Below are 12351 nucleotides of genomic sequence, written 5' to 3'. Positions count from 1 at the left end.
TGAGTGGGCTTAGCTTCAACGAAGCGTTTGACCTTTTTCTTCGCTACCTGTATCAGAGTTGATAGACAAAGCTCGTGGGCTTGTGTCTTGATCAAACGGGCCCTGGATAGTGCCTCGAGTGAGAGCGGGAGAAATTTGAATTTTAACGTCCTTGCTATGCATATTAATTCCTGCGGACATGGTGTCCGGTAATTCTCCGTCTAGTCCTTGTGACTTATCTTTTACCCTTTTCTCAAATTTTTCTCGCTTTAGTTCTTCACATAGTGGAACTTCTGGAGAACATTGGTCTACATTTTGATCGTCCTTCAACCCTTTGTTACCCTTGTGCTCTGACACTTTGTGTTTGTTGGGTGCAGGAACGTAGCAATCAGGTCAATTGTAGAGGTAGTCATTTCGATGGTGACGTACTTTACAATTATTTCGATCGCGGTGGGTATTGGTTTCATGGTTTTGTGGTAGAAACCGTTGTTGTGCGTCATCTCTCAACGGTCCAATACCTGATAATGCATCCTCTAACTGGAGTGAGTGCTCCTGGTCAAACTTCAAAACCGAGTGGTCAGGGCTCTTAGCTTTGTGAACATTTGATGCCTCAAAAGCTGTGCTTGCAAGCTCTCTGAGTTGTAAGATAGGCAAGCCAACATGGGCTGCAGGGCCCAAGTAGGTAATGAAGGTGGGATACATGTTCGACAGAAACATTTGTTTGAATGGTAACAGCTCTTCCATTCCTGTTTCAGTGAGTAAGCCAAAGTAAGCTGAACGAAGCCGATGATAGTAAGCTTGCGGGTGTTCGTTCTGAACTTGTTTGATGGTGTTATAGCCAGTGAGCTATCGCGTTTGCGAATCGCAGAACCACTGAATTCTCATTTCAAAGCTGTGGCAAGTTTAGCGTAGTCATTTAGCACGTGTTTCTGTTGTAGACGAATGAACCTTGTCACGTGTCTATTCGACGTTTGCTTCAACAGGTAAACCCTGTCAGAACCCGTAGCAGTCGGGTAGCCATCCAACACGTCCTCTATGTCAGCTAGGAACGTCTCAGTATCGTTTGGCTGACCTGGAACGGGGTCAAAGGTGGGGAAATTCTTGACGTGTTTGTCAAGTTATTCCGTGCCAAGTGGGCGGAGAGGGTTGGCTTCCTCCTGTGGGGAAATTGGGGCCGAAAGGCCAAAAGGAGAAGCCAAGCATTATTGTTGTTGGCCAAGAGGCGCCATATTACTCAGTGCCGAATGGCCAAGAGGAGAAGACTGAGGGACACATGAGGGAGGTAAAGTCTGAAACCTATCGTCTTTACTCCTGTGAGTACAGGGCTCCGGTTGCTTGGATGGGTAGTCAAGCTGTAGAGCGCGACCATTCTGGACTTCCAGATGGTACCTAAGGGTAGTATTCTTCTGCATTGCAGAGTCCACTTGAGCACTTAGAGTACTGATTTTGGACACGTAAGTGTCGCACTTGCTCCTTTCGGTCTCAAACTTATCTGTCATGGTATGCAGATAGAGGACTTGAGTACTGAGAGAGATATTCAGTGATGAGATTTCCTCCGCTTGCTTAGAAATCAATATTTCCATCTTCATCACCTGAGTTCTCTCATCATTCATTTGGTCAGCGACTTCAATGAGTTCTGCTGACTAGCCATCCAACTTAGTGATTGTGTTCATCAACTGATCGTCTTTGGTCTGCAGCGTTTTGAGTAGAACCGTGTTACTTTGAGTAACGTTCAACTAAACTGCATGCATGTTATCAAGTTGAGCGCTCCTGTTTGTAGATAACTCTTCAGATTTATCTAGTTTGGCGTGAACATCATTGTATTGTCACGACTTCCACCGAAGGTGGTTCCTCCCCTTGTCGGGGCGGTTCTCGGCGGTCGGCGTCGCCGGCCTACTAGCCATCACCGATCCATTTTTCCTTTTCCGTTTGTTTTGTCTTTGGTTCATTCACACCTGGTTTTCCTTTGCTTTAATTTCTGTGTGTATATTTTCCCCTGGTTCCCCGCTTAGGTTTGTGCGGGATTATTGTTCATGTTGCTCGTTGAGGTTTTTTTCCTCAGTTTCTTCACGTGTACCGTGTGTTAAGTATAGTAAGGAGCGTTGTTTTTCTCCTTCCGTGAGTAACTGTGTGTTCCCATGTCTTGGGCGTTTATGGACATTGTACCTGTACCGTTTTGGGACTTCCCTATTAAAGACGCTACATTGACATCTCTGCTCTCCTGCGCTTGACCCCTTAACTACCTTCAGTACGATTACGCAACACGTATTTAGTTTTGGCTAAATCGAGTTGTTCCTGTAGCATATGATTTTGTTCCTGTAGAAGATGGTTTTGTTGAAGAGCTTGTGCTTGTTCATCGTCATACGTTTTTGCAATTACATTTAATGTGTCACCTTCTACATTGCCAATCTCCAATCCAGATATCTCAAAGCTGTTGGTACGACTCTCCTGCCCCATTGTGCATTCCAGAATTTCAGCCTCACTGACTTTGGCTTTCACCTGCCTCATGAGTCTCTCCGTACAAAATGTTGCTGAGCTACCAGAATCGAGAAACGCATAGCTTAACACATGTAGCAGTGTAATGTTGTTCTCCTGGATTATGCACCAAATTGCACACAAGGACCAGTTCAAATAGGCCAGGTCAAGAGGGGATGTTAATAATTTGATAATAATAATAATAATTCAGAGTACACTTTTTATTCCCTTACAGCTGCATAGCTAATGTCATTTTTTTGAGTGCACACTTTTCATATCTACTGTATATTGTAAATACACTTGAATTTAAACGTTTTGTATATTTTGGTTTGGTTCGTCATGGTATCTGTGTTACCGAACCCTCCTATTGTTCTCTCTTGCCTGACAGATCTCAACCCCATAGAAATCTTTGGAGGGAGTTGAAAGTCTGGGTTGCCCAGCAACAGCCCCAAAAAATCACTGCTCTAGAGGAGATCTGAATGGAGGAATGGGCCAAAATACCAGCAACTGTGTGTGAAAACCTTGTGAAGACTTACAGAAAACGTTTGACCTCTGTCATTGCCAACAAAGGGTATATAACAAAGTATTGAGATAAACTTTTGTTATTGACCAAATACTTATTTTCCACCATAATTTGCAAATAAATTCATTAAAAATCCTACAATGTGATTTTCTGGAATTTTTTCTCATTTTGTCTGTCATAGTTGAAGGGTACCTATGATGAAAATTACAGGCCTCTCTCATCTTTTTAAGTGGGAGAACTTGCACAATTGGTGGCTGACTAAATACTTTTTTGCCCCACTGTATGTATTTTTTTGTCCGATCTATGTTGTATATCATTTTACTTGTATTGTATTATGGTGTGCTCTTGTGCACTGAATGTGTGCACGCAGCATGTGTTATTTCTTTTTGGTTGCTCTCTCTTGCCTTACCTTCAGTTAGCGAGGTGCCTGAGAGCTGTGACTGTGCCAAGGGCTAACATCTTTTACATTGTCTCTTCGTGCGCAGGACAAATAAAAATCCAACAAGCAGACCTCCAGTTGTGGCAGTGTCCTCATTAAATTGCACAACGCAGAATGAACCACGCTACACACAGACGTGCTTCCATTTACATCTTAAACTGGCACAATTGCAAGTGCACGATCTATTCTTTTATATTATTTGCTTGTCCTCTCATCAAACAGCTGAAACAAAGGCCTCTTAATCACAGAAACTCAACCTTGGCTTTGTGTGGCTGTGCCTTCACCTACTGGCAGTTGACCAATGCATGTTTACCAGCACAAAATACACAAAAGATACTAGGAGCATCAGAAGGGTTAGTGCCTGGTCTGTTTTACTTTGACTGTTCTTTTAAAGGTTTTTCAGAGTTGCAATCGGCCACTACAGCTACTGCAGTGGCAAAGCTGCTTCACCTACTCTTGGACTTGAACTACTGTGTAAAGTCTGCTGCTATTTTGGTTTTCAAAAACCTTTTGTTGGACAGGGGATCTTGAATATCTCCATACAACGTATCCTGCAATGTTTGTGTCTGTTTTTCCATGAACATCACAAAGTCACTGAACTGGGCCCTCAGGTGGCTTCTCTCTAAAATATCACATGCTGTAAGACCTCCATTTTTCCCTTAGTTTATAGGGAAGTTTCGACATTAAGTTGGAGGGTATATTAAGCTCTTCCATGTTCTGTAGGTCTTGCATAGCGTTAGTGTATATCCACCAAGCCCCTTTCCACCATCCTGTTTGATGTTTATCCAGTTCCAAACCTTTTCCATGTAAGCAGTGGTGACTTTGATTTCATTACCCAAGTGTTCCTTTAATTAACAACCTCTTAGCCTCTCCATAGCCTCTTCTGGCTTCCATATACAGACAACTGCAGACCAGATCCTTGGGCTGACCAGAGGTGTACTGTTCCAGGTAATAGAGCCTATCCTGGTGGCTGCTCGTCTTATCCTCTATGCCATGCTCAAATGCACACTTACACGGCCTACATTTTAGAGGGCCACCGTTGAACACGGGTATATCTTAGGGAGTATTGCCTGTTTGTGCTGTAGTATAGGGAGGTCAGCAATTTCATTCTGCCTTTGCATGACAGTAGAGAGGTTATCATGGCTGGTATTATGGCTGATACCCATAGTGTTGATTCTGTGTTGATTGCTAAACCTTGATGAAGGGTGTGGTTTATGACTGTTTTCGGAATGGGTTTTGATGGTTTTGTTGTCTCTTGTAAAACCCTTTGTAGTGGATATTTGTTGTCTGTTGCTGTAAAACCCTTTGTAGTGGGGTATTTTGGAACTGCACCTAATCCTGGAAACTCAACAGGTGATGGTTCAGCTTCCTAAAATACCTTGGGATCCTGGTTCTCAAAATAGGAGTTAATTCAGCATGTGATTGAGAAATGTACTTAACTCTCCAGGACCTTCAGTCTGACAATTTAAGTTGCTCTGTCCGTTTCCAGTTCCATTTTTTCCATCCTAGCATTGAGCTTTCTGTTGTTCCAGTTGAGCTTTCTCCAGTTCCAATGCATGCTTGCCCTGTAATGACGCTTGTGAGTGAGTAGAACTGCTCCCACTGCCTCAACTTTTAGAGGTGCAGAGGACACTGAGGATGATGCAGCCTTAGAATACTTTATTTCACTTGATGTTTTTTACATATTGGAAATGCTGCCATGTGCGTTCAATTAGTGTTTTTGGTTCCTGTTCAGCATTTTTCCATATTTACACCTCTTTCAGGAACTGTTCATAAATCCTAATTCTTGATTGATAATAGTTAATGCTCTCCTGTTCCTTTTCCTCCTCTGTGACCAGCTCTAGCACAGATTCATGAGTAATTGAGAACGACATCAATGTCACGCCCTGGCCATAGAGAGGCTTTTATTCTCTATTCTGGTTAGGCCAGGGTGTGACTAGGGTGGGCATTCTATGTTCCTTTTTCTATGTTTTTGTATTTCTTTGTTTTTGGCCGGGTATGGTTCTCAATCAGGGACAGCTGTCTATCGTTGTCTTTGATTGAGAACCATACTCAGGTAGCTCTTGCCCACATGGGTTTTGTGGGTAGTTGCTTTCTGTTTTGTACCTGAGTTTCTGTTTCAGTTGTTCTTTTTGTTACCTTGTATCTAGTGTTCAGTTCTATTTAATAAATGACGAACACGTACCATGCTGCGCTTTGGTCCTCACCTTCTTCCCCCAACGGCCGTTACAATCAAATGCTTCAAGACCCTCATTCAAAGTTTCAAAATGTCCTCCCTCAGCAAGAATACTTTTATTGCATTCATTTTGCATACATACACACTCCAAGTTTGCTTCTCCGGGCTGAATAGAGTGAATTTAAATGCTCCTTGCCCTCTCCAGTTGGGTCTTATTTGGGATTTAATCTGTCATCATTCACTTTTAATTCTCTCAATTTACAATGACACAGTTGTTGATGATTGTTAAACGTAATGCCCCTTTAGACCTCTTTTAATGCTTAAAACACAGTCATCCGTTTCAGCATATTGACCCATTTTGCTTTGAACATGTGCAAGTTTGGCATTTTAGATGCATTAAACATGTCATCCCATTATAGGCTTTGTCCCCTTTATTTAAACGTTAACACACAGTATCTTTAGATCGTTTAGTTGAGTCCCATTGATGAATTGCATTTCCATTTTACGCCTAATAGTGGACGTTCGATTCGGCTACATTGTGCATAGGATCTCAGTGTTACGCAAACTCAAATGTTTCAATTTCAACACATTTCCACACCCATTGTTACATTGCTACATTCGTCAGACTTAATGATATTTCCTCACCATTCATACATGGAACAATAATTGTAGCTTAATCAGTGTACTGACTCCAAAGCATGGCTCGCAGGCTACAAAGCATATTTCTATGCGCACTATGGCATGTGGCTCCTATTATGCACAACCAGAATGACAGAGACATCGGGGGACTCCGTCATAACCCAGGAAATATGAACAAAGAAAACCAGGCATTGAATTAAATAAACACAACTTCTACCTCAAGAATCTTGCAAATGTTCATGTGCACAATAAACATTGCACCGACTCAGAGGGTAGGAATTGGTCAAATGTATCATATCAAACATGAAACAACTTGATTGACAGTTTGATGGTTCAATCAGAGGGCCTGGTATGCCTTTCACTCTGTTGCACATTTTGTTTTGCAAGGGTGATGCTGTGGCTACGGTCTCTGGCTGTGTGGATTATAATCCATGAAAACTGTGCCACAAAATGAGTGACAAAACATTACTTAACCTAATTTGAAGTCATCAGTCTCAAGTCAAAGTCCTGAGTCTTGAGGCTCTAAGTCCAAGTTAAGTCTCAAGTTATTTTATTTTCTATCAAGTCGAAACTCAAGTCATAAAATGTCTGACTCTGCTGGGTGCACAGAAGTCAAGTCAATGAGTATGAGCGTGTCTTTAAGGTAGGTGAGAGTGTGTTCGTGTACATAATGGTTACAAAAGGGTTCTTTGGCTAGGAGAAGTGAGGCAAGAATTTGAGTAATGTGTTCAGTTTTTGGCCATCCATGTTTTGTATGAGTTGGAGATTATTCAGAGTGGAAGAGGTAGAAGAATGCAAGTGGAAGTAGCTTTCAGATTTTTCCTATGTTCCTTAGATGAGAAAAGCTTAAGTCACAGATGGCTATAGCTACAGTGTTTAGAGCACCAGACATAATAGTATAGGGAGTGCACATACCAAATAATATCTGATCAGGTAAGAATTGCAGCCTCCGAAAAAGGGCAAGTGTAAAAAACTATAAATACATTAAGGGCTCTTTTCAATCAGATCCGCTTTAGCGAACATCCACATAGCGGTTGTTTTGGCAGTGTCGGCGGTGGAACTGCATTAGAGCTGTCAAATCCAAAAGTGGCTCCTGGCATTATACCTAAAGTGGACATTGCCATTGGCTGCACGGAGTCATATTACGAGAAGTCCCATGCAGCCTTGTTTACATGTTGGAACACTGGAATGTGAGATGTAATCTACACCTCGATTAGGCTGATAGAAATGTTCATTATTTTCAAGTTGAGCATCATTATTTCTATATAGCCTACACATTCGTGTTCTGAACTTCTAAAGTGAGTGGGATGGGTGTGGCTTCATGAAAATGATCAAGAGTATTTGACAGCTCCAATGCAGTTACCCCTCCGACGCCAAAACATTGGCTATGCATGCGGGTGTCGGCAATCGCCGGTTAATGGTTCATCTGATTGAAACTAGGCCTAAAAGTTTCAACATTTCAGACTCTAAAACAACAACATGAAGTGAAAACTGTGCAGGGGTTCACATACTTTCTCTCCTCACTGTACATTTGGTTTTATGAGTGGCAAACAATGTTAAATCTAAACATACAGTACAGTTCCCTTCTCTAAAGAACTCTGCGATTATAAACATTTCTCAAGTGTAGATTTTGCTTCAAGGATTTGTCTCTAAACATCAGTGAAGATCCCCAAATGGACCACAGAGAGAGGGGGACCCTCCACCTTCCTCTACTGACATGTGTAACAGTATAACTTTAGACCGTCCCCTCGCCCATACCCGGGCGCAAACCAGGGACCCTCTGCACACATCAACAACAGTCACCCACGAAGCATCGTTACCCATCGCTCCACAAAAGCCACGGCCCTTGCAGAGCAAGGGGAACTACTACTTCAAGATCTCAGAGCAAGTGACGTCAACAATTGAAACACTATTTAGCGCGCACCACCGCTAACTAAGCTAGCGTTTCACATCCGTTACACATGCATGGTCTGACTATGTGGGGAGATGCAGGTGGAGGGTCCTCCTCTGACCGTACAGGGTATAGTAGTGGATGTCCTTCCACTCTGAAAAGACTACACTGCAAACGTTGCGTTACATCAACCAATGGTTGCGTGCTACATTATCTACTGGGCAGTCAGTATCAGATTGCTATATCACATGATGTGGATGAAATGTTAGACACCTATCCTATCCATTGTGAGATCTGGCATGCGTCTGCAATGTAGTTGGCCTGGAACACAGCCATTTACTGTAATGTTTCTCATTTGCATACGCAGTGTGGGTATCAACTCTCGCTCCACAAAAGAGAGAGAGAGTTGGAGAGAGAATGAGGGTTTATGGTTATACAGGTGTCAGTGTTTCAAAAATGGTGGATGAGGAGTGGGGTCACGACTGATGCCCTGTGAGTCACCCTGGCTAAAGCCAAATGTATGGTAGAAAATACAAGTTGCAGACAAAAGTGACAACAATGCAGACAAAAAGACGTGGTGGAGCACTGGAGGGTCACAGACGTTGTCGTTCAGCACTCCATGTCTGCGACCCACCCAGACACTTGTCTTTTCTACCAAAAAATTGGGCTTAAAGATGTGTTTATTTGATGGGTTATTTGGAAATATATAAACCCCTGTAAAGGTGTGCTGTTGGAAATGTATGAGATTATAGCACCACAACCATTTCTCAAGTGTGGGTTTTTCTGTAAGGACTTGTCTCTGAATATCAGTGAAGACTCCCAGATAGACAACAGAGTGGGGGACCCTCCGCCTTCCTCTACCCAAATAAAGGGTCTGATAGTACAGGGAAGACAGAGACATGAGCATCTCATATCACTACTGTAGTGGCTGTCCTCCAACACTAGATGGTAATCTTTGCACTATGAAACCCATGGTCTTCTCCACCATCACACATTAACTGTTTCTAATTTACACACACACACACACACACACTTTCATCTCATTTGTCATGTCTCATGGGTAATAGGCCAATCAGGTGTGACCTCAGGGGAGGAGTCAGGTATGCTCATCAGTTCCGCTGTGTTCTTGACCCTACGTGAAATGTGTTCCAGGTTCAGCAGAACAGTATGTGAATGATCAATACCCCTGAACAAGGCAGTTCCTGTTCCTAGACCGTCATTGAAAATAAGAATTTGTTCTTAACTGACCTAGTTAAATAAAGGTCAAATAAAACTAAGTGTTGATGAACTAACAGAGTTAGTAAGTGGTGATGAACAGAACATATCACGTTTTTATTGTTCTGTATACTGAGAATCTGTGTATGATAGTGTGTATAGTGTATGATTCTGTTTTAGCTCTTGACTTGGGACTAAATGGCTCACACTGACACATGAACATATTCTCAACTAAGGTATGTAAATAAGACCACAAACTGAAAGGTTTTTCCAAATATGTTATGGCTTCCTCGTGTGTTAAGTCAACAGTACTGGTGTGTCTCCAAATATGGCATAAAAGGCTCTTTGTTTGTTATGTCAACGAGCCTGATTTGAATAAAAGTTCATCACACTCATACGGAAAAATAATATATTGACATATATTTTAGAGACATCTAAATACAGTACATGTTTAAGCCCTATATGTACAAACATATATGGACATGTTACAAAATTGGCAGTTTCCATATACAGTACCAATCATAACTTTGGAAACCTACCTGTACTCATTCAAGGGTTTTTCTTTATTTTGACTATTTTCTACATTGTAGAATAATAGTGAAGATATCAAAACTATGAAATAACACATATGGAATCATGTAGCAACCAAAGAAGTGTTAAATCAAAACATTTGTTTGATTCTTCAAATTAGCCACCCTTTGCCTTGATGACAGCTTTGCACACTCTTGGCATTCTCTCAACCAGCTTCATGAGGTAGTCATCTGGAATACATTTCAATTAACAGGTGTGCCTTGTTAAAAGTTCATTTGTGGAATTTATTTCCTTCTTAATGCGTTTGAGCCAATCAGTTGTGTTGTGACAAGGTAGGGGTAGTATAGGCCGCCATTGTAAATAATAATTTGTTCTTAACTGACTTGCCTAGTTAAATAAAGGTAAATATATATATATAAAAAAATACAGAAGATGGCAAGAATAGCTGAAATAAGCACAGAGAAACGACAGTCCATCATTACTTTAAGACAATCCGGAAAATGTCAAGAACTTTAAAAGTTTCTTCAAGTTCAGTCGCAAAAACCGTCAAGCACAATGATGAAACTGGCTCTCATGAGGACCGCCACAGGAAAGGAAGACCCAGAGTTACCTTCGCTGCAGAGGATAAGTTCATTTGAGTTACCAGCCCCAGAAATTGCAGCCCAAATAAATGCTTTACAGAGTTCAAGTAACAGACAACATCAACTGTTCAGAGGAGACTGCATCTGCATGAATCATTCCGAATTGCTGCAAAGAAACCACTACTAAAGGACACCAATAAGAAGAAGAGATTTGCTTGAGCCAAGAGACATGAGCATTGAGCATTAGACCGGTGGAAGTTTGAGACTTTTGGTTCCAACCGCCATGTCTTTGTGAGACGCAGAGTAGGTAAACAGATGATCTCTGAGTGTGTGGTTCCCACCGTGAAGCATGGAGGAGGAGGAGGTGTGATGATGTGGGGTTGCTTTGCTGGTGACCCTGTCAGTGATTTATTTAGAATTCAAGGCACACTTAACCAGCATGGCTACCACAGCATTCTGCAGCGATACGCCATCCCATCTGGTTTGCGCTTAGTGGGACATTTGGTTTTCAACAGGACAATGACCCATCACACCTCCAGGCTGTATAAGGCCTATTTGACAAAGAGTGAGGGAGTGCTGCATCAGATAACCTGGCCCCCACAATCACCCGACCTCAACCCAATTGAGATGGTTTGGGATGAGTTGGACCGCAGAGTGAAGGACAAGCAACAAACAAATGCTCAGCATATGTGGGAACTCCTTCAAGATTGTTGGAAAAGCATTCCGGGTGAAGCTGGTTGAGAGAATGCCAAGAGTTTCCAAAGCTGTCATCAAGGAAAAGGGTGGCTACTTTGAAGAATCTCAAATATAAAATAGATTTTGATTTGATTAACACTGTGGGTTACTTTGTGATTCCATATCTATTATTTCATGGTTTTGATGTCTTCAATATTTTTTTTACAATGTAGAAAATAGTAAAATAAAGAAAAAATATAATAAGTACTGTAGGTGTGTCCAAACTTTTGACTAGTACTGTATTTCTACATATTTTTTATATATTTAAATATATGTGTTACGGTTTTCTAGGTGTGAAGGAGAGTCGGACCAAACTGCAGCGTGTAGATTGCGATCCATGTTTAATGAACAACACGAATAAACACAAACACAACGAAAACCGAAACAGCCTATACTGGTGCAAACTAACATAGAGGACACTAAGGACAATCACCCACGACAAACTCAAAGAATATGGCTGCCTAAATATGGTTCCCAATCAGAGACAACGATAAACACCTGCCTCTGATTGAGAACCACTCCAGACAGCCATAGACTTTGCTAGATAACCCCACTAGCTACAATCCCGATACATACACACCAAAACCCCAAGACAAAACACACCACAATACAAAAACCCCATGCCACACCCTGGCCTGACCCAATACATGAAGATAAACACAAAATACTTAGACCAGGAGGTGACAATATGTTGTGGAAATACATTTTGACAGTATGCTGTGGTTGCTAGTAAAGTACATTCCAACATATATTTCATAAACATCTGTTGGCATGTACTTTAATGAATGGAAAATGTTGTTTTTACCTTACATGCTATAGCTTGGCTACATTCAAATTCAATGCATGAAATTATAAAGTTCACTAAATCACAATAGCATGCTATGGTATACTTTAAAAAGTTTGAATGAATGACTCATGACAACTAAATGAGTGCTTTAAAGAATCTAGATTTCTTTGCTCAATTAAGTTGGTGAATAGTGGGGGAAGTCACTGGAAGGTCGCATCTGAAACAAATTAGAATCTCCAAATGACCTCTGTAACATCTGTATTTGAAAATGATGGCTTTGAACATTACATTTATACTTACAATGCAGATTACATCACCTTCAGTGTCCATTTTCAGACTCACAAGTTGACAGGTGGATAATGCAGAGACACAGTCAGTGA

The sequence above is a fragment of the Oncorhynchus tshawytscha genome, linkage group LG28 (assembly GCF_018296145.1).
Source record: "Oncorhynchus tshawytscha isolate Ot180627B linkage group LG28, Otsh_v2.0, whole genome shotgun sequence".
Lineage (NCBI taxonomy): Eukaryota > Metazoa > Chordata > Actinopteri > Salmoniformes > Salmonidae > Oncorhynchus > Oncorhynchus tshawytscha.
Note: the sequence above shows the minus strand (reverse complement) of the source record.